At 40.2% G+C, this 20,992-nt stretch overlaps 1 long non-coding RNA gene across 2 annotated transcripts in view; it reads left to right on the top strand.

Moving 5' to 3' along the window:
* LOC147020649 (uncharacterized) overlaps positions 1-14,621 on the top strand; it is a 39,519-nt gene extending 24,898 nt beyond the window's left edge. Inside the window, exons 2-4 of one of the 2 annotated variants that reach the window (XR_015061915.1) lie at positions 13,735-13,960; positions 14,054-14,212; positions 14,453-14,621. This is a non-coding gene — a long non-coding RNA (uncharacterized LOC147020649). Of the gene's footprint in view, positions 1-13,734; positions 13,961-14,053 lie in introns of both variants that reach the window. The other variant, XR_015061914.1, reaches the window with a different exon arrangement.
* Positions 14,622-20,992: the final 6,371 nt, after the last annotated feature.

Genomic DNA, 20,992 nt, shown 5'->3' on the forward strand with positions numbered 1-20,992 from the left:
GTTAGGGCAGGAATTTGGAATTTGGGTGCCTTACTCCATGCCAGCTGGTACATGAACATAACACCTTACTCCACGCCAGCTAGTACATGAACATAACACCTTACTCCATGCCAGCTGGTACATGAACATAACACCTTACTCCATGCCAGCTGGTACATGAACATAACACCTTACTCCATGCCAGCTGGTACATGAACATAACACCTTACTCCATGCCAGCTGGTACATGAACATAACACCTTACTCCACGCCAGCTGGGACATGAACATAACACCTTACTCCACGCCAGCGAGTACATTAACATAACACCTTACTCCACGCCAGCTGGTACATGAACATAGTGCCTTACTCCACGCCAGCTAGTACATGAACATAATATCTTACTCCACGCCAGCTGAGACATGAACATCGTGCCTTACTCCACGCCAGCTGATACATGAACATAACACCTTACTCCACGCCAGCTGATACATGAACATAGTGCCTTACTCCACGCCAGCTGATACATGAACATAACACCTTACTCCACGCCAGCTGATACATGAACATAGTGCCTTACTCCACGCCAGCTGATACATGAACATAACACCTTACTCCACGCCAGCTAGTACATGAACATAACACCTTACTCCACGCCAGCTGATACATGAACATAGTGCCTTACTCCACGCCAGCTGATACACGAACATAACACCTTACTCCACGCCAGCTAGTACATGAACATAGCACCTTACTCTCCAGCCAGCTGGTACATGAACATAGCACCTAACTTCACCGCCAGCTGGGACATGAACATAACACCTTACTCCACGCCAGCTGATACATGAACAAAGTGCCTGACTCCACGCCAGCTGATACATGAACATAACACCTTACTCCACGCCAGCTAGTACATGAACATAGCACCTTACTCTCCAGCCAGCTGATAGATGAACATAGCACCTTACTCTCCGCGAGTTGGTACATGAACATAGCACCTAACTTCACCGCCAGCTGGTACATGAACATAGCACCTTACTCTCCAGCCAGTTGATACATGAACATGGCACCTTACTCCACCACCAGCTGGTACATGAACATAGCACCTTACTCTCCAGCCAGCTGGTAGATGAACATAGCACCTAACTTCACCGCCAGCTATTACATGAACATAGCACCTTACTCTCCAGCCAGCTGATACATGAACATCGCACCTTACTCCACCGCCAGCTGATACATGAACATAGCACCTTACTCTCCAGCCAGTTGATACTTGAACATAACACCTTACTCCACCGCCAGCTGGTACATGAACAGAGCACCTTACTCCACCGCCAGGTGGGACATGAACATAGCACCTTACTCCACCGCCAGCTGATACATGAACATAGCACCTTACTCCACCGCCAGGTGGGACATGAACATAGCACATTACTCTCCAGCTAGCTGGGACATTAACATAGCACCTTACTCCACCGCCAGCTGATACATGAACATGGCACCTTACTCTCCAGTCAGTTGATACATGAACATAACACCTTACTCCACGCCAGCTGATACATGAACATAGTACCTTACTCCACCGCCAGATAATACATGAACATAGCACCTTACTCCACCACCAGCTGATACATGAACATAGTACCTTACTCCACCGCCAGCTGATACATGAACATAGTACCTTACTCCACCGCCAGTTGATACATGAACATAACACCTTACTCCACCAGCAGCTGATACATGAACATAGCACCTTACTCCACCGCCCGCTGATACATGAACATAGCACCTTACTCCACCGCCAGCTGATACATGAATATTGCACCTTACTCCACCGCCAGCTGATACATGAACATAGCACCTTACTCCACCGCCAGCTGATACATGAACATAGCACCTTACTCCACCGCCAGCTGATACATGAATATTGCACCTTACTCCACCGCCAGCTGATACATGAACATAGTACCTTACTCCACCGCCAGGTGGGACATGAACATAGCACATTACTCTTCAGCTAGCTGGGACATTAACATAGCACCTTACTCCACCGCCAGCTGATACATGAACATAGCACCTTACTCTCCAGCCAGTTGATACTTGAACATAACACCTTACTCCACCGCCAGCTGGTACATGAACAGAGCACCTTACTCCACCGCCAGGTGGGACATGAACATAGCACATTACTCTCCAGCTAGCTGGGACATTAACATAGCACCTTACTCCACCGCCAGCTGATACATGAACATGGCACCTTACTCTCCAGTCAGTTGATACATGAACATAACACCTTACTCCACGCCAGCTGATACATGAACATAGTACCTTACTCCACCGCCAGATAATACATGAACATAGCACCTTACTCCACCACCAGCTGATACATGAACATAGTACCTTACTCCACCGCCAGCTGATACATGAACATAGTACCTTACTCCACCGCCAGCTGATACATGAACATAGTACCTTACTCCACCGCCAGGTGGGACATGAACATAGCACATTACTCTCCAGCTTGCTGGGACATTAACATAGCACCTTGCTCCACCGCCAGCTGATACATGAACATGGCACCTTACTCTCCAGTCAGTTGATACATGAACATAACACCTTACTCCACGCCAGCTGATACATGAACATAGTACCTTACTCCACCGCCAGATGATACATGAACATAGCACCTTACTCCACCACCAGCTGATACATGAAGATAGTACCTTACTCCACCGCCAGCTGATACATGAACATAGTACCTTACTCCACCGCCAGCTGATACATGAACATAGCACCTTACTCCACCGCCAGCTGATACATGAACATAACACCTTACTCCACCAGCAGCTGGTACATGAACATAGTACCTTACTCCACCGCCAGCTGATACATGAACATCGCACCTTACTCCACCAGCAGCTGTTACATGAACATAGTACCTTACTCCACCGCCAGCTGATACATGAACATAGTACCTTACTCCACCGCCAGGTGGGACATGAACATAACACCTTACTCCACCACCAGCTGATACATGAACATAACACCTTACTATACCGCCAGCTGATACATGAACATAGTTCCTTACTCCACCGCCAGCTGATACATGAACATAGTACCTTACTCCACCGCCAGCTGATACATGAACATAACACCTTACTCCACCATCAGCTGGTACATGAACATAGCACCTTACTCCATCACCATCCATTGGGACCATACTCTGTGCAGAGCGTTGGTGCTCCCTTAGCAGTCTCCTTGGATATTGGGCACAATCCTGGACGGGTCGCCACGCTGATAAGGATACCAGCGAGCTGGTGCATGAACATAGCACCTTACTCCACCGCCACCTCGGTGCCTACACAGGTTGTGTATATTATTTATTGTATATCACACTGTATAGAACGAGACAAATGGATGTGTAGCAGTTATTAAATGCAGCTTCAAGCATCAAAATCTACTGAATATATTCATATCGCAAGTTTACAATGTAAAGTAGAACGGCATTCAGTTGAGCGCATTCCACCGTCAGGCTGAACAGTTTACATTTTGCATCCAACTGATTAACACCGATCTGTATTCGGACCTGAACCAGAATCAAATCAATTCGTCCTCGTCACACACCCAACTGATCCATCAAGTTTCGTGTGAATCCGTCCACAACCTTAACGCATCTTCACCCATCATCAGAAGCGTCACAATCAGAGTCCATAGAGAAGCAGAACAATCGGTCGTCGTGGTCATACAGTCAGCACGGCCTAGACATGCACATAGTTCAGTGCATGTGAACTTAAATGTCCTGCAGGCTGAAAATTCACCGATAAACTGGCTTCGCACCTCTTTCATTGACACGAGTGTTGTGCTGCACCAACTTCAACACCCCATCATCTAAAGACCAAAGTAGCCTCCTGATAATTTGCCAACTGACAGGGTCTAGCCATGTCGAAATAGAATGGGGGCAGAAATACGTTGATGGATTGCTGCCTGATAATTGCACCTTTCCAGGTGGTGCTGAACCGCCTCTGTTTGTCGGTAGAGCTTCTTCATTTGTTGCGTGGAGGCAGAATAACCGGTCATGTTCTTCGTCGACATCGTTGGTATTCTGACCACATAATTCACATGTAAACTGCTCCAGTTGTGAACGCATGGATGGCACTACATCAAAATCACGACCCAGCTCCACAAAAAAAACTTTATAGTAAGATACAATTAAGTAAGATACAATGTCATCCATTCTCTTTTCGATGGAATGTGCTGCTCGAATCACAACCTGTAAAAGTACTTGCACCCTTGTTCTGTTTTCGTGTATGGCAGCTTCGCTGCCGGGTAGGTATCATTTGTTGGAAGCACAACTACTATGCCACTGATGCTGTGTCCCTCTACCAGTACACTGGTACTCATTTCGCTGACCTCGGAAGGATGACAAGCTGAGTCAACCCCACCTAGTGTAAATTCAGCAGCCAACGGGGCTCAAACTTGGTCAAATTTAATTTGTCGAGATGATGTAAAATGGCGTAATATTTTTCTCCAACTACTACTAACCTAGAGGTTTATGAAATTGACAACAAGACTATTTGTGTTCTGCAGTGTCCAAGTAGATAATTCAATCGATTTTGAATGAAAGTTTTAAAGGTTGTAGAATTTTTATTTCCCAGAAGTTTACCGCCGTTGATATACCGACTTTTACACCGCCTTATTTAACACATTACATTAGTTCTTCGTGTCTGTTGTTTGTGTCTTCAATTACATCCCTAAAATCAACTAGTTTCCTGTTTAAAGTGATTTTCAAATTGTGGTTGACAGCTAAACAGACTAAAACAATGACTTGACTCCGTATGCATCACGTGCGCTCATGATGAGATCGTTCACAGGCAGGGAGATTAATCGATGTGTGCGCCGTCCCTCGGATGGACTTCAAAGTGTCCCATCTACTGGCATTAATTGGTGGACGTTAAAAGATCCATGGTGTCCTCCACCAAGAGTAGACGAGCAATCTCCGGCACCCTGAACAAATTCCTGCCCTAACCAGCATAGGGCATTGGATCAGTGGCACAGCTACACCCTCGTCCAATGATGTCCCCCCCCCCCCCACAGCATTGTGCTACATATTAACGAAGAAGTCCTTCTGCAGGTGCGGCACTTTCTGATTGCTTCCGTGACAACCAATCACAGTGTACTATGTCAACACCTGACCGTACAATGGAGAATTTAATTTATACCATGCGATTCTATCACGTGTTATTGGCATTATGTACCAAGTTTTTCCCTCCGTTTCAATTATCTTACATCTACGACTTACTTAACAACCCCAATAACTCCACCTTGTGGGATTGGCAAGGGATCATTTTTGGCCCATGTTTTTTCACGAACTGGTTGGCCAGGCCAGGCGTTCAACTGAAGGTGGAAGGAACTTGTAATTTGTTCAGGGTGCCAACGATAACTCGTCTGTTCTTCACAAATGACACCGTGGGATATTTAACATCCACCGACCAATGCCAGCAGATGGGGCACCCATCTTTCATTACCTCTGCCACCGAAGGTGGGCAGAGGTTATGTTTTCACCCCTGTTTGTCTGTCTGTGAGCAGGGTATCTCAAAAAGTTATGGATGGATTCTGACAAAGCTTGGTGGAGTGGTTGGGTGTGTGACAAGGATGATACCTGGGATAAAAGGAGCAAGAACGAAGCATGCGGGATCAAAAGCAGAGGCAGAAGCAACAACCTGATTAGCACTACTTGGCCAGACTTTACTAGGGACAAACTCAACAAACATCTATCTGAGGGATGGTGTAATGGACGGTGCCCTGCCTACAAATCCCAATCTGAGAGTTGATAGGTCAGGAATCAGAACCCAAGCTCAACAGCTCATAGGTAAGTAAGTATGCTTCCTCTACACCATCCTGTCAGACTTGAATTGTACTTTGCTTCCTGGTTTCTAAGGGAATTGGATAAATATACTGTTCCATATGGAATTTGGTGGACACCAGCTACCTTGTGCACCTGCGTGTGTACTCACCTGTGCACGGTCATGATACGACATCTCACCTGAATTGGTGTCATTGTGGTATTTTAATCATTAACTTGTGATGTTATAATTTTATCAAAGACAGACTCGTTCGGGAACACAAAGCAACGAAAGTATAGACAGGATGGATGGGGTCGAGCTTTGTTTGTAATTTCCCTAATTTTTGGTGTGGGGGGGGGAGGGTTACACTCTCCATATGAATTCTGTCATTAGGGATGAAGATGGACCATCATCCATCAGGCTGTGGTGTAGGATTCACTTTTGGAACATAGAATTAACTCTAAACTTCATATTTATTGGACAACACATCTTGGTGTTAATCGTTTTTAATACATTTAAGAAATGTTACATCTGCATGAAAGCACCAAATTTGGCACACTCGTAGCCTATCATGTTATGAACAGATTTGCATATTGGGCCATCTCAAAATTTTTGATGGCAGTGGAAAATGGCTGCCACAGCCATCTGCGGATGAATTTGAGATGGCCCAATATCCAAATCTGTTCATAATATGATAGGCTACTAGTGTGCCAAATTTGGTGCTTTCCTCACAAAATGCACAATTGTTATGCTATATCAGGCTAAGTTGCCCCAGTAATAGTGGTCACTTAATGACTCGTGAACCAATAATGCTTGAGTCCTTTTGGTCCATCATACAAGGGCAATATGAAACATAAGCTATGACCAGTGAAAATCGTCCCGTCCGTGGATTGATTCCTTTTCAGGGACTTTCTGATACTTTGTTTCCCCTGGCGTCGTTTTGCATCAGATGTCCAGGAGAGGGCGACGTTGCATACCTTATTAGCCCCGAAGCTTTGTGGCTGATGTCACAAGCGCGTCAATCCATCCTCATCATTCAGGCACTATTTTGTCATTACAAACAGCATAATGAAATACTATTTTTTTATTTCACTCACACTTTTGACAAATAAACTGTTCTTGCAGTTTACTACAGGAACGTGGCAATTAAAATAAATAAATAAACAAATAAAGACTCCAAGTAAGGAAATGCAAGGAAAAATTAAGGACGATCAGTATGACAAGTCTGGAGATGGCGATGGTTCACGAGCAATGTACACAGTTCGCCTTTTTTTATTTTTTGACCTTCGAGGGGACGCCACGGGCAAACTGGCGGAAATCGGGAAAAACGTAAATGATGAAAGTTGTAGTACTCGAAGAGCACTACCTGCATACCAACTTTCATTCGAAACAGTTGTAAACCCTAGGAGCTCGATGCCCAATTTATTGATTTTTTTTGACATTTTTCTAAGTTCGTGACCTTGTGACCTTGACCTTGGGACGAAAATGAAAAATCGAGCTCTGTGGGGCTATGCAGGTATCATTGGGATAACCAAGTACCAAAACGCCTGCCAGATTCGACAAACCCCCTCGGAGAAGATGTAACTTGAAACTGGCTACCCCTAAAAACATGTTTTTGGGCGTGGCTCCGCCCATAATGGGCGCAGCACACCCATTCTCAGGAAAACACAACTCGATCATGATATAAACCTCGCACCCTAATTTTATCAAGATCGGATCAAAACCCACGGAGCTATGCTCGGGACAGACAGACAGACAGACACACACCCATAACGAATATAGTGGTCACTTACTGACTCGTGAACCAATAACGAATATATAGTGGGGCAACTTAGCATAACAATTGTGCATTTTGTGAGGAAAGCACCAAATTTGGCACACTCGTAGCCTATCATGTTATGAACAGATTTGCATATTGGGCCATCTCAAAATTTTTGATGGCAGTGGAAAATGGCTGCCACAGCCATCTGCGGCTGAATTTGAGATGGCCCAATATCCAAATCTGTTCATAATATGATAGGCTACTAGTGTGCCAAATTTGGTGCTTTCCTCACAAAATGCACAATTGTTATGCTATATCAGGCTAAGTTGCCCCAGTAATAGTGGTCACTTAATGACTCGTGAACCAATAATGCTTGAGTCCTTTTGGTCCATCATACAAGGGCAATATGAAACATAAGATATGACCAGTGAAAATCGTCCCGTCCGTGGATTGATTCCTTTTCCAGTGGCATGGTGGGGGTGGGAAGAGAGTGGTCGGGCCAAAAGAAAAAGCTTCGGAAGCCGATGAAGGTTGACTGACTGCGGAGAGCATTGTTGCAGCTGATACTACATTTATCAGTGGGTGGCTCTCCGGCTTTCACAGACTGCAATACCACAACGGCACTCGGGAGAGCAAATACCTCCGCCAGGCTGAACAGCTTAATGTTTTGTATCCCACTGATAGGCCGGATGTGGATCTGGACCTGAACCAGAATCAAATCCCCTTGTTCTCGTCACCTAACCAACTCAGACAACTAGTTTTTATTATCATAATCCATCCACAACTTTTTGAAATACCATGCTGCATATCGTTTTTGGCCCAATCTCTCAACGCTGAAGAATCACTTGAGAAAATTTTAAATTCTCGTGTCCATATCCGGATCTTCACCAAATTCTACACGATCCTCCTTGCAACACACCCAACCTATTCACCAAGTTTCTTCCGAATCCCTCCACAACTTTTTGATATATCTTTCTTGCAGACAGATAGACAGATGGGTGTGAAAACATGACCTCCATCCACTTTCAGTGGCGGAGGAAATAATCCGGAAGTTGCACTTTAACCTTAGTATGTTATTTCCTGGGTTCAGTTCTGATACCTCCTCAACTGTGGAGTAGAGGCCGAAAAGAGGTCGACATGGGGCAGGCCCCCACCCCTTGCCCAGGTCAAAAAACCAGTTAAAACCAGTACACATTTTCAACTGGTCTCTATTGGTTCTAATTGGTCTTTAACTGGTCTCTATTGGTTTCAACTGGTACCAGTTAAATTCAGTCATAATTCCAATTTCCCAGTTGAAAAAACCAGTAGCTCATATTTGTACCAGTTAAAGTCTTACTGGTTCCAGTTGATACCAGTTGCAATGTACTGGTCCCAGTTGATACCAGTTGCAATGTACTGGTCTCCCAGTTGATACCAGTTACAATGTACTGGTCCCAGTTGATACCAGTTATTAAATACAATTGTATTTCAACTGGTAATATATCACTCTATTCCAATTTCCATATTAAAACCAGTAAGAAACCAACTGGCTTTACTGGTACCAGTTGGCTACTGGTTTTCAACTGGTACCAGTTGACCAGTAAGCTACTGGTCTTTACTGGTTTTTCGACCTGGGTGTTGATCAGGAACTGTGCAGTATGACTCACCTTGTTGGTCAGAATTGAAATAAGCTTAGGAAATCTGCTTTTTGGGGGTTATCCTCGGTCAAAATCAACTCTTGTGTTTGTTTCCCTTTTGTTTTGTTTTCCCTCCATCGATTTTGCCTTATATTTTCCAAAAGATATGTTAAAAAAATTTTGAAACACCCTTTGTTTGTACTGTATTCTATGTGTTGTCATATTGTTTTTACCGAATAAAAATAAATCTTTCAATCAATGGGGTGATGGTATGGCACGGGTTCACGGTCAGCATTCAAGAGGTGCTGTATGCATGTGTGTTTGTACATATGTATGTATTCAATTATCTATCTATATATTACTAAAACTCTCATCTTGTATATGTATGTATGTATGCATGCATCAATGTATGTGATATATATATATATATATATATATATATATATATATATATATATATATATATATATATTCCCGAAATACAGCCAAAACGGTACACGATAGCGCAAAAATTTTAGGGCCACCTTACTCACCATTCTCCTGCGGTGTGCAGTATCAAGTTTCGTTCAAATCTGGCAACGAAAAAATTTATTAAAAATCAATGCAAACAACCTCAGCGGTATAGTTCACTGGAGCTTTCTTTTTTTTTCTTGAGATCATCTAGTATATTATGAAAATGACTTTGGGGTTAATTCTTGATTAGTTATCTCTTAATGAATATTAGCGTAAGTGTTTTGCAACCCAAGTTAGTAACGGCGGGGATTGGATGGCTGGGAAGCTCCTTGTCAACCTCATCCCTCTTTTACCTCTGCAATTAGCATTCGTAATCATTCCCCATTGTTATTTTTCACCTCCCCCACATGTTCCTTGGGAATGTGGCATGTCGGTGCACGTAACCTGACAGGGTCGGTTCCAATGGTTATCCTCGGACTACTCTCACGTGGGCAGACTCAGACAAGGACACACAACAAACAGCATAGTGGACAGAACTGTGTGATGGAGGTGTGTATGGTCTTCCCTTTTGTGGGAACACAGGGAGGCGCAACGCAGGCTGATCGTTCAGGTCAGCAGAGACGCCAATATGCTTCATAGCAGGCTTTGCCCTTTCGACCCTGCTCGCCATTCTGGCCCTTCTACACCGATTTGTTTTGTCTCTTCTGGCATGTCTCCTCATGCATGTTTCATCTTGCATGTCTGATGTCGCTCTATGGTTTCTCCCTACATCTAGCATCTCCCTGCATATCTTCAGCATGCAAGTGCCGCTGCCTTTTATAACCAGCCCCCACACCCCCTCTCAGACACTGAGGTTATGGTCTCTCCATCTGCCACACCAGTGTTGCGCATGTGCTCCTGCAGTGCTGAAATATCACACGTAGAAGCACCATCTCACCAGAGCGTGTGTGGGGGTTTGCAGCTGCCAAACATGGACACGCCATGTTGAAACTCAATCGTATGGTTTGAAAGGACAATCGGGGTTATTTGAGAGATACCAAAGAGACACAGGTTTTGGGGTGACGAGGAGTTGACGAGATATCCATTTCTGATTGTTTCTGATTACAAACACATATGCTAACATTCTTTAAGAGATGACTGGTGAACAATTAACCCCTCATTAACTCTGAAGTCATTTTTCATAACAATACTACAATACTGTCAGATCCCACTATTCATATGGGGTACGTTCCTTTAAAATTCCGCGAATGTTGGGGCATTGTTTTATATTGTATTTACATGGTCTAGGCTCGTGGAAGGGCGATTATACAGAACAAATCAGGACACAACATAACAAAGGGAACAGCAGGAGAAAGGGGAAACACCAACAGCAGGGCGGAGGGAGAAAGGAGACGGACAAACAAGCGATGCAGGTAACGATGAGGGGTAAGAAAGAACGAAAAGGGTGGACAAGATGGATACATGAGCAAAATTGTGTTTCACCAGTTTGTGATTTTTTTCAAGGTCTGAGCAGATGGAAGAGGCTGCTGCCTGACTGTCAGAAGGATGAGAGATGTCATGGCAGAGAGTGGAGTCATCAGCAAAGAGATAAAGAGGATTTTCCAGAGTGTCAGTGAGATCATTGATGAATATTAGGAATAAGATGGGGACTGAAACACTGCCTTGGGGTACTCCAGCCTTGACAGGGAGAGGAGATGAAAGGATTCCATTGAGTGCCACACATTGGCTATGAGAGTAGAGGAAGTCAGTAATGCATGTGTGGAGATGGCCTTGGATGCCATAGGCAGAGACTTTGGAGAGCAAGGCAGGATGATAGACTGTATCGAAAGCTCAAGATATGACTGGGAAGATGTCCCTGATCTCATGTCTGACATTCATTCTCGATCCATTGTTGGGTGAGTTGAATCGAATGTCCACGTTGGAGTGACCTGGTCTGAATCCAAATTTATGATCCGAGATGAAGTTGTTGGTGAAAAGGAAGGATTGCATAACAACTGCGATGATGAATCCCAAGACCTTGCTGATGATTGGTCTGTCGTTAAGGGAATGAGTTTTTGCACCTTTTTATGCAGTGCAAGAATGTTGGCGGATTTCCAAGCAGACGGAAGATGACCAAGCGCAAATGACAGGGTGAAAACGGCAGAGAGAGAGGGTGTGCAAGAGCTGCAGAGAAGGTTTTTAGGGCATGTCAGCTGATGCTGTCCGATCCAGCTGCAGTTCAGTTGAGGGTTGAAAGAACCTTCTCCACCTTCTCAGTTGCAAAAGACAGAGTCCAGGAGCAGTTGGGTACGACAGGGAAGAGGCTCTTCTTTATCATTTTCATTGATCCAATACTCACTGGTACAATATTGGCATTCTTCAGCTTCCAAAAGATTTTTGACTTAATTTTTGAGATCCTGGTATTTGATCATTTTCTTGATTTCGGCATTGCTAAGGCCAAAATTGCTCGGTACAGACACCTCAATTAGCAATGCTATCTTTTCTTTTTTGTACCGAAGTACTATATCCGGTCGCAATGCTTTGTTTTCGATGTTCACGCCCGATGGCATCATTAGGTCAAACATGAGTTTTCTGGAACGGGGATATTGAAATTTTTGCAGATGTGCCAATGGACTGCTGTACATACCAAGATGTTCTGACATGAGCTATTTACATTTTTCCTCATTCAGTGCGAAGACATTTAAATCATCCATGTACAGTTCATGTGTCACATTCATTGTCTCTTTGGAAGTTCTCTTAGTGGATGTTAGGATACATGCATGTCCATGCTCATTAATGAGGGTGTTCAGTGGGTCCAGGGGAAACAGCAAGGGAAAAAGGAAGCCCCCTGGAAGATCCCGTGCCATATCTACACTCCTGGTACTTCGATCTTTCTTTTCAAGTGTTGTAATATCAATGTGGTATTCCAGAGCTCCATTGCGTTCTCAATCAGTTTGATTATTTGGGGGTTGATCTTCTACAATTGCATGCATTTTATCATCCATTTATGTGGAACACTATAAAAAGAATACACACACACACACACACACACGTAGGGTAAGAATACTGATTCTGGCTCACTTTTCCCCATGTAAATGAATGGGGGATTTTCAGCAATGAAATTTTTCTTTTTTTTTTTCCCTAAAAAATAAATCCCCTTTTTAGCCCAAGGTATATTTATTTGTCTCCCCTTTTAACCTGGGGACACTTTTTTTCAAATAACCCATGCAATAAGATAAAGATTTGTCAAAGGTGATTCTAAAGAAATATCTGAAACGTCTAAGCCTCGGGACACTCTTTATCAAATAACCGATGCATATTGTTTCGCTCACTCATTGAACCTATAAACATTTGTTCATTCTCAAATTCCTTCAATAGTTTAATTTTATTTGCACAATAATCCCCATCTAAAAGATTTAAAAACAAAACATTTGAATCTTTATATTTTTTAAGATACCCCTTTTGTGCCATAACGAAATGATAAAGTTCTCTTAATGATGTCATCTGGCCACCGCCCGAGTTGCAAATCATTTTTGTGCATAAACCACGCCATAAAAAAAGTTTTGTTTCAAATGTTTTCAGTTCGTGCCATGAAAATGAGGAAGTGTTTTTTTGACACGGTCGTGCTGTGAAAATGAGGAAGTGTTTTTGGACAGTCATGCTGTGAAAAAATAGGAACTATTCTGTGAGACAAGGCCTCGTGTTTCTATTTTATCTCAGAACACGAACAGGCTTTTAAACATAAGTTTAATCAAAATCGTTTTAGGGCATTTTAAGTATGTTTTAAAAATGATTCATACAATTTGAGAATATATCGCCCAGTTATTTTCCAAGCTGTCTCGCCCGAAGCGTCATTTCCTGTGGCCACACCCAATGATTAAGCAATCTCCTCATCGTTTCCTTATAAGTGATTCGCCAGACAAAGTTTCTGCCAGACGGGATTTTCATTTTTACAACTGAGACATGAGCGATCTTTCTTCCGCGAACAAAACAGCTCAACACAAAGTTGGTAAGCTTGTGTATGGGTTCCTCTTTGAACGATGAAGCAATTGATTATTAATTAAATCGTGATAATTCTGATATATTTTTTTTTTCTTGGCAGGTCCTTGGAAGAAGAGCAGTTTACATATCATGACGAGGTGCATGAAATTAATGCTCTTATTGAAGAGGTCAATAATCTTAGAAGAGAATTGAAAAACATTTTTAATGACTGACACGACGTCTTATCACGGCCTCTGATCTTTTTGTCATCTTGTACCAATGGTAAAAAAAACCTGAGACATGGACTCACTCTCTTCCGATGAAGATAACAGCTCACTACATAGTTGGTAAGTTTGTGTATGGTTTCCTCTTTGAACGATGAAGCAATTGATTATAAATTAAATCGTGATAATGCGAAAATATATTTTTTTTCCTGGCAGGTCCTTGGAAGAAGTGAAGTTTACATATCACGATGAGGTGCATCAAATGAATGCTCTTATTGAAGAGGTCAATGATTTTAGAAGAGAATTGAAAAACATTTATAATGACTGGTACGAAGTCTTATCACGGCCTCTGATCTCGAATGAATTAAACCAATGGTGAGACACGTGTGTGTGTGTGTGTGTGTGTGTGTGTGTGTGTGTGTGCGTGCGTGCGTGCGTGCGTGCGTGCGTGCGTGCGTGCGTGCGTGCGTGCGTGTGTGTCTCTTTCCCTGTTTGTTTGTCTCTCTCTATCTCTCCCTGTCTGTCTCTTTGTATCTCTCTCTGTCTGTCTTTCTACCTACCTCTCTCTGTCTGTCTCTCCATCTATACCCTTGACTCATTATTTTTTTTTTTCAGCTCGATCACACAACATAAGCTGTTGAAGCAATCTGGTACAACACATGATTTTCTGGAGGTAAATGTTTCTGAATTATTAATTAGTTATTTGTTTATTTATTCTTTTATTAATATCACTCTCTCTTTGGAATGTCGCCTTATGTTGGTTGCATCATTAGTTTAGACGCGGTTTTGCCAGTACACTGGAATTCATTTTATTGGCCTTGGAAGGATGAGTCGGCCTCCTGGTGTGTTAATTCAGTGGTCAACGAGGCTTGAACTTAGAACCAACACCAGGCTTACTCATATTACCATGTAATTATCTTTATAAAACCTAATTATTATCCACTTTTTGCTTCAAAACAGAATATGGTGTCTGAGTTTCAAAATCACAAGACATCTGAAGAAGATTGCTGGGAAAGATTATACATTCTCGCAAATGAATATTTAATATTTTCAATTTTGATTAATTATATTTGTTTTGTTTACAATTACTTGATTTTGAATTTCAAAAAAAGAATCAAGACATGAAGGAGAGGGAGGGAGGGGGGGTGGGGGGGGGGGTAGGTGCGCTCCCCCAATGACCCATCATGTTGTGTGAATATGATGAATATGGGTGGAGCTTGTGGGGGGTTTGTGTGTGTGGTGCTTGTGTGGGTGGGGTTTATGTGGGCGGGGCTTCGGTGGGGTTTGTGTGTGGTGGGGTTTGTGTGGGGTTTGTGTGGGGTGGGGTTTGTGTGGGGTGGGGTTTGTGTGGAGCTTGTGTGGGGTGGGGTTTATGTGGGTGGGTTTTGTGTGGGTGGAGTCAAAAAGGGGCGGAGTCAAAAAATTTCAATTTATCTTTGTCTTTTGTAATTCCTGTGAATAAAATGAACCTAAAATCTCTTCCCCTTCCAAATCATATGTCTTATAAGTCCAAGGAACCATATCTATTACATCAACAATTTTAAAAAGTTCGTTCGTCCATCGTTTAGTATAACCCTTTTCAAAATGAGATTTCCACCTATATATTCTTACGATATCACTAACTTTGAACTTAGGTTTTCTAACATTAATCTCTTTTTCATATTTTAATTTTATAAATGTTTCTGATGGTTTCATATTTGTTGACTTGTGAACCGTGTCATTATACTTATCCACAATATCGTGAATAAAAGATGACCATTGTTGTGAACTGAGTTGTGTGAATTTTTTATATAGTCTCTCTTTTAAGGTACGATTAAAACGTTCAACAACAACTGCCTTCCCTTCATTAAAGGTACTGTATAATGTAATACTGTTATTTTTTAGAAAATTCATAAATGTCTTGTTATAAAACTCTCTACCCTCATCAGTCCACAATTTTTTTAGGTTTTCTCTTACTTTTATTAAATATCTGTTGAAAGGCTAACATAAGAGTATTACCTGTTTTGTTTTTTAATGGTACAACCCATGCGTATCTACTCCTCAAATCAATAACGGTTAAAGCATACTTGTACCCCTTATCATTATTGAGTTCAATCAAATCAGCAGACCAGATATAATCTACTTCCTTGGAATAAACTTTCCTTCTCTGAAACTTTGTGAATATTGGTTTATGTAATTCATCAGCTAATTGTTCTTCAATCTTAATGACATCATTAGAGCTTACAAGTTTTTTGAATTTCCAAGTCCAAGTTTCAATTTAGCACTGATCATCTTCTTCACGATGAACCTATCAACTTTTTCTCTCAAAGTTGGATTTTGTATCAGAGACAAATTATACAACATTTCTCCATCGGCTTCATGCTTTTCTTCCAAAGTTGTGGTATTCCCATAATCAATATTGTGTCTCATGCACACTTCATCAACTCTATTGATGGGCTCACTCCAGGATTTAGGATTGTCTGCCTCATCTAATCTTTTATCCAAGTTTGTGCCTGGACCACAGAAAGAATACCCTGGTAGATGTAATTCCCCTGGTATTCCAGTAGTTGTAAATTTACTTCCTGATAAAAACTTTTGTATATCTCCTCCTAGTTTGTGTTTGGAGATAAATAGATTTTTTTTTGAACCACACACCGAACATATACCTTTTTGCATAACCCTGTTATTTTTACTTTTAATATATGAAATATTTTTAGTATTAGTTTTCTTTTTACATTTGAGACAATAACTCATTTATTTATGAGAAAAATTCCTGCAGAGTGCAAAAACATTTTTAGTTTCCAACATGCACATTTGAATCTTAATTTTTAAAACATAAAGAATCCTTAGAAATGCCTTCACTCTCTCCTCCATTTATTTAAGAAAAAAAAATGAAAAACTTGAATTAAAATCCATATCTTGTCGATGTCAATAGTCTTGTCGAAAGTATTGCAAATAGACTTGTCAATTCTTGTTTTCCTCCTCGGTGGGTTGAGTTATTTTCTTTAATACCCCTAATCTTGTTTTAATCTCACTGGTTTCCGTATTTTGATATTTATTCATTCTCTCTCTTTCCTCCCTCTCCTCCCTCTCTCTCTTCTCTCTTTCCTCCCTCTCTCTCTTCTCTCTCTTCTCCCTTTCATCCCTCTCTCTCTTCTCTCTTTCCTCCCTCTCTCTCTCTTCTCTCTTTCCTCCCTCTCTCTTCTCTCTCTTCTCCCTCTCCTCCTTCTCTCTCTTATCTTTTTCCTCCTTCTCTTTCTTCTCCCTCTCCTCCTCTTCCCTCTCTTCTTCAACTCCTTCCTCATCCCTTATTATCCTTGAATCGCTTACACCCCATAGAATATCATACATATATTCATCAGGATTTCTTGTTATTCCTGTATCCAAAATAATTTTTTTAACAACAGGAAACCAATAAAATGTCTTTTGAATTTCTAAAAGAGCCTTACCTTTTCTTAACTTTATAATTTTTTCATTATTTAACATTCTAATTAAATCTAAAGTTGTTGGTTTATCAACATCAGCATAAGGCCAATCTTTTATTGAAAATACCTCATTCTTATGTTGTAGAACATATTTATTAAAATACCGAATACCCTTTTCTTGAAGGTATGCTTGGATACAGAAATGATAATTTTCTTGAAGCCTTCTTGCTGTCATTTATGTATTAGAAATATATGTTAGAATAATATTATGGCACGAAACACCTCCCCATCTTCCCATAGTTAAATCATTTTGTATTTCCTTACTTATTATATATAATCCTGTTTTTTCTGTTTTCATGATATAAACAAGGGCAAAACCATTATTATATTTACCCTTATTAAATTCTTTTATTTGTTGTTTACTAATCGTGGCCCCACAAAACTCATTCTCGATACCAAGTGGATAATATTCTTCCTTACGAGACTGATTTAATTGTTCCAGGTCTTCGAGGTTAATTTTAAATGACCAATTATACCCTAAATCATTCATATCATACCCCCATTGTTCTATTCTCATACAAACGATATGCCCTTCTTTATAAAAATGTATTTTAATTCAAACTGTGAATTCTGTATGACCTGGAGATAATATCAACACTTCTGTATCTTTGGAATACACGGCCGTTTTATTTAAGGATATATATTGTGATAAATCACTTAATCTCACCAAGTCATTCGCGTCAGTCGGGCTTGGATAATTTTTTAATTTATAAGCATTTTTTATGTTAATATTTTTGGTTATATTATATTTATGCCGTTCAACCTGTGCCTTTGTGTAATAATTTGATAAATCAATATCCAGTTCTTGGGATACACCAAAGATAGAACCATCTTTACCAACATAAGTCATTTATATTAGATTAAAAATAATATCATAAATTTTTTTATTTTTGTTGAGTTGAAATAACACATACAGACATAATTGACCACAACACTTGGAATTTAATTCTTGGACTTGAAATGTTTGATAAACACCATTCTGTAAGAATTTTATGACTTCAACAGGTGGTGGAAGACCAAAACTATCAAAATAATATTTGTCTTGACTATTAAAAATACAAACCCAATGAGAACCATTCCCATTATTATCTTCTAAGTTCATAATAATATTCTTTGTATGTTTCGGCACATTTGTTAATTCATCTCTCATACAAATAACCACATTATGAATTTTTAATTTCTTACAATATTTGACAAGTTGTAAATTTGATGTTGTATTCTTTCCAAATTCTTTAAACCACTCATCAATGCTCATTTATTTATTAGAAAGATATAATCCATTACCTCTTTTCATTAATTTTACACCTGCTTGTGCAATAGAAGAAAGCATATCTCCAACTAACAATCTCGCTTTATCAGGCAGACCTTCAAGTTTTTCTGCAAAATCTACAATTACACCACTTCCACTAATTTGTTTCTCCAACTCTTTGTTATGTCTTTCCAATTCTTTTTGAGCCTGGAGTTGAGCCTTCCTTTCGTTGGCAGTTTTCACCGCTGTTGAAATACCACCCGTCAATGCTCCAACTGCACTTAAACCAGCAAATAAAGGAATTAGAAATGGGAGAAATCCTCCACTCGTCTCTCTTATTGAATATTTTTTCAACATTGGTTTTGTCATTTTAATTTTAAGTGAGCCAGTGTCATTCAAGATTTTAACCTGTTCTCTTGTGAGCAAAACATCAATTCTTACTGCTCCTTTTCTCTGAATTGTATTAACGTTAATCGTACAAGGCTTTTGATTTTGAACACAAGATGATAGTTTATGAAGATTGATTTGATTAACATATACCCCAGTTGGTACTTTGCCACTCATTTATTTAACAAAAAATTATGTGAGACTAATCATCACACCATTATCTGTATTAATCTGTAATTCTGTTTCTTCCAAAAGCAAACAATGTGTATCAACTTCTTCACTCTCTCCTCTTTCAATGTATAGGGAAGTATCCACTCGATTAGACTTTATAGTTTCCTTTTCAGTGCTCAGGTCAAACGCATAGATTGTATACAAACTTTTAAATGCTGTCATATCCAAAATAGGTTCTTTATTTCCATTACTTTCACACACCTTTTGGTCAGACTTGTATGCTTCAGCAAAATCATTTTTTTCCCAATTAATTTCCAATCTATCTCGTGGATAAAATGTTCCATCTAGAGAAACGCGAAGTTGTTTCACCTTAGCATTATCACTCAATGCATTATTCTTATCAGTCGCAGTATCACCATCTGGCTTTTTAAAAATGATCCACAGATATCGTGACTTTCCTTCCAGAACACCAAAATTCCACGTGTAAGTAGTTTGGTTGAGTTTAACGTGTTGACATCTTCTTTTGAGGTATGATACACTGAGTGGTTTCTTTGAGTTAAGTCTTCTATTCAACATCTCTTCTGTTTTAAGATTAGGAGTATATTCACTGATATACCAACTCATTTCCTCAATTACAAATTTATTCTGATCACCAAAAGCATAACCAACACCAAAAAGCAATCTATTTTCATTATCATTCCTTTGTAGTTGAAATCTAATTTTAAGACCATACAGAACTTTATCATGATCACAAAATCCAAATATACCTTTAAGAGGAACTGCCACAGTAAAACTATTTTCTGCTTTTGTATCATCATTATACGCTCCTTTCTTTTGAGTATATCCAGGGTCTGTGTTTGTTCCCGTTGACATATCAGGAATAAAACCTTCGACAGACCCCTTTCCCATTCTATCACTGAATGTATAGAGTGTAAATTTCATCATTTCAGATACAGCAGAGACATAATCAACCGCTTCAACTTCTTGTGTTCCAATATACAAACGCACACTATCAAACATTTTCCAGAAGAAATCATTTACAAGTGTAGCGTTTGTGTTATTCCCAGCTTTAGTGAATTTAAATTTACACAACAAGAAACTTTCGGAGAGATTCAAATAGGTTTGTTGATTATTTATTTCAAAACTTTTTGTACCATTCGTATTCCAGTCTGTTCCAGTTATTGCATTTACCTTGAAGTAATCTTCTTTTTTAGTGGAGTTTGAGATAATAATAGTATCATCCAAATCATAGATACTATCAATTGCTTCCATACTTGTATTTATTTAGGAAAAAAAGATGTTAAAACTTTTGAAACCCTGATCCAAGTATTCAAATTATTTTCTGTCATTCTTGGGGGGACAACTGAGTTTTGCCTTTCTTAATTTCTTTTATTGCTTGTAATTTATGAGATTCCTTCTGGGCATCTTTTATACTCTTTACAGCACCTGCTACATTTCCCACAGCAGAAGCAGTTGAACCAATTAGATCTTTATGTTTAAGAATAGTTGAACCAATACCCATGAGAGTATCAATTATCCCATCTCCTCTAAATTGATGTCCAACACCCCTTTGTCTCTTAGGTTTATAGTATCCTCTACCAAGATACATACCTTCACCCTTGTAGTATGGGGAAAGGAACATCCCATCCCCTGTAATTATTTTATATTTTCCCAACTCGTGTTTGCTCACAATAACCATCGTATTTATTTATTGGAAAACTTCACGTAGGTGAATTCTGATGGATATAACTTCTCCATTAAAAGAAATCATACGATTATCTTGGTCGGTTATCCTAAAATTTACTCTGTGTATGGTTTTTCCTGACACAGGGAGATAAACCAAATTTTTGGGTTCCATATTGAATTTATAACCAATTGGGGTTG

This window comes from Eptatretus burgeri, chromosome 9 (genome assembly GCF_056783735.1).
Source record: "Eptatretus burgeri isolate ZD-2024b chromosome 9, Ebu_testis_v1, whole genome shotgun sequence".
In the NCBI taxonomy this organism is placed as follows: domain Eukaryota; kingdom Metazoa; phylum Chordata; class Myxini; order Myxiniformes; family Myxinidae; genus Eptatretus; species Eptatretus burgeri.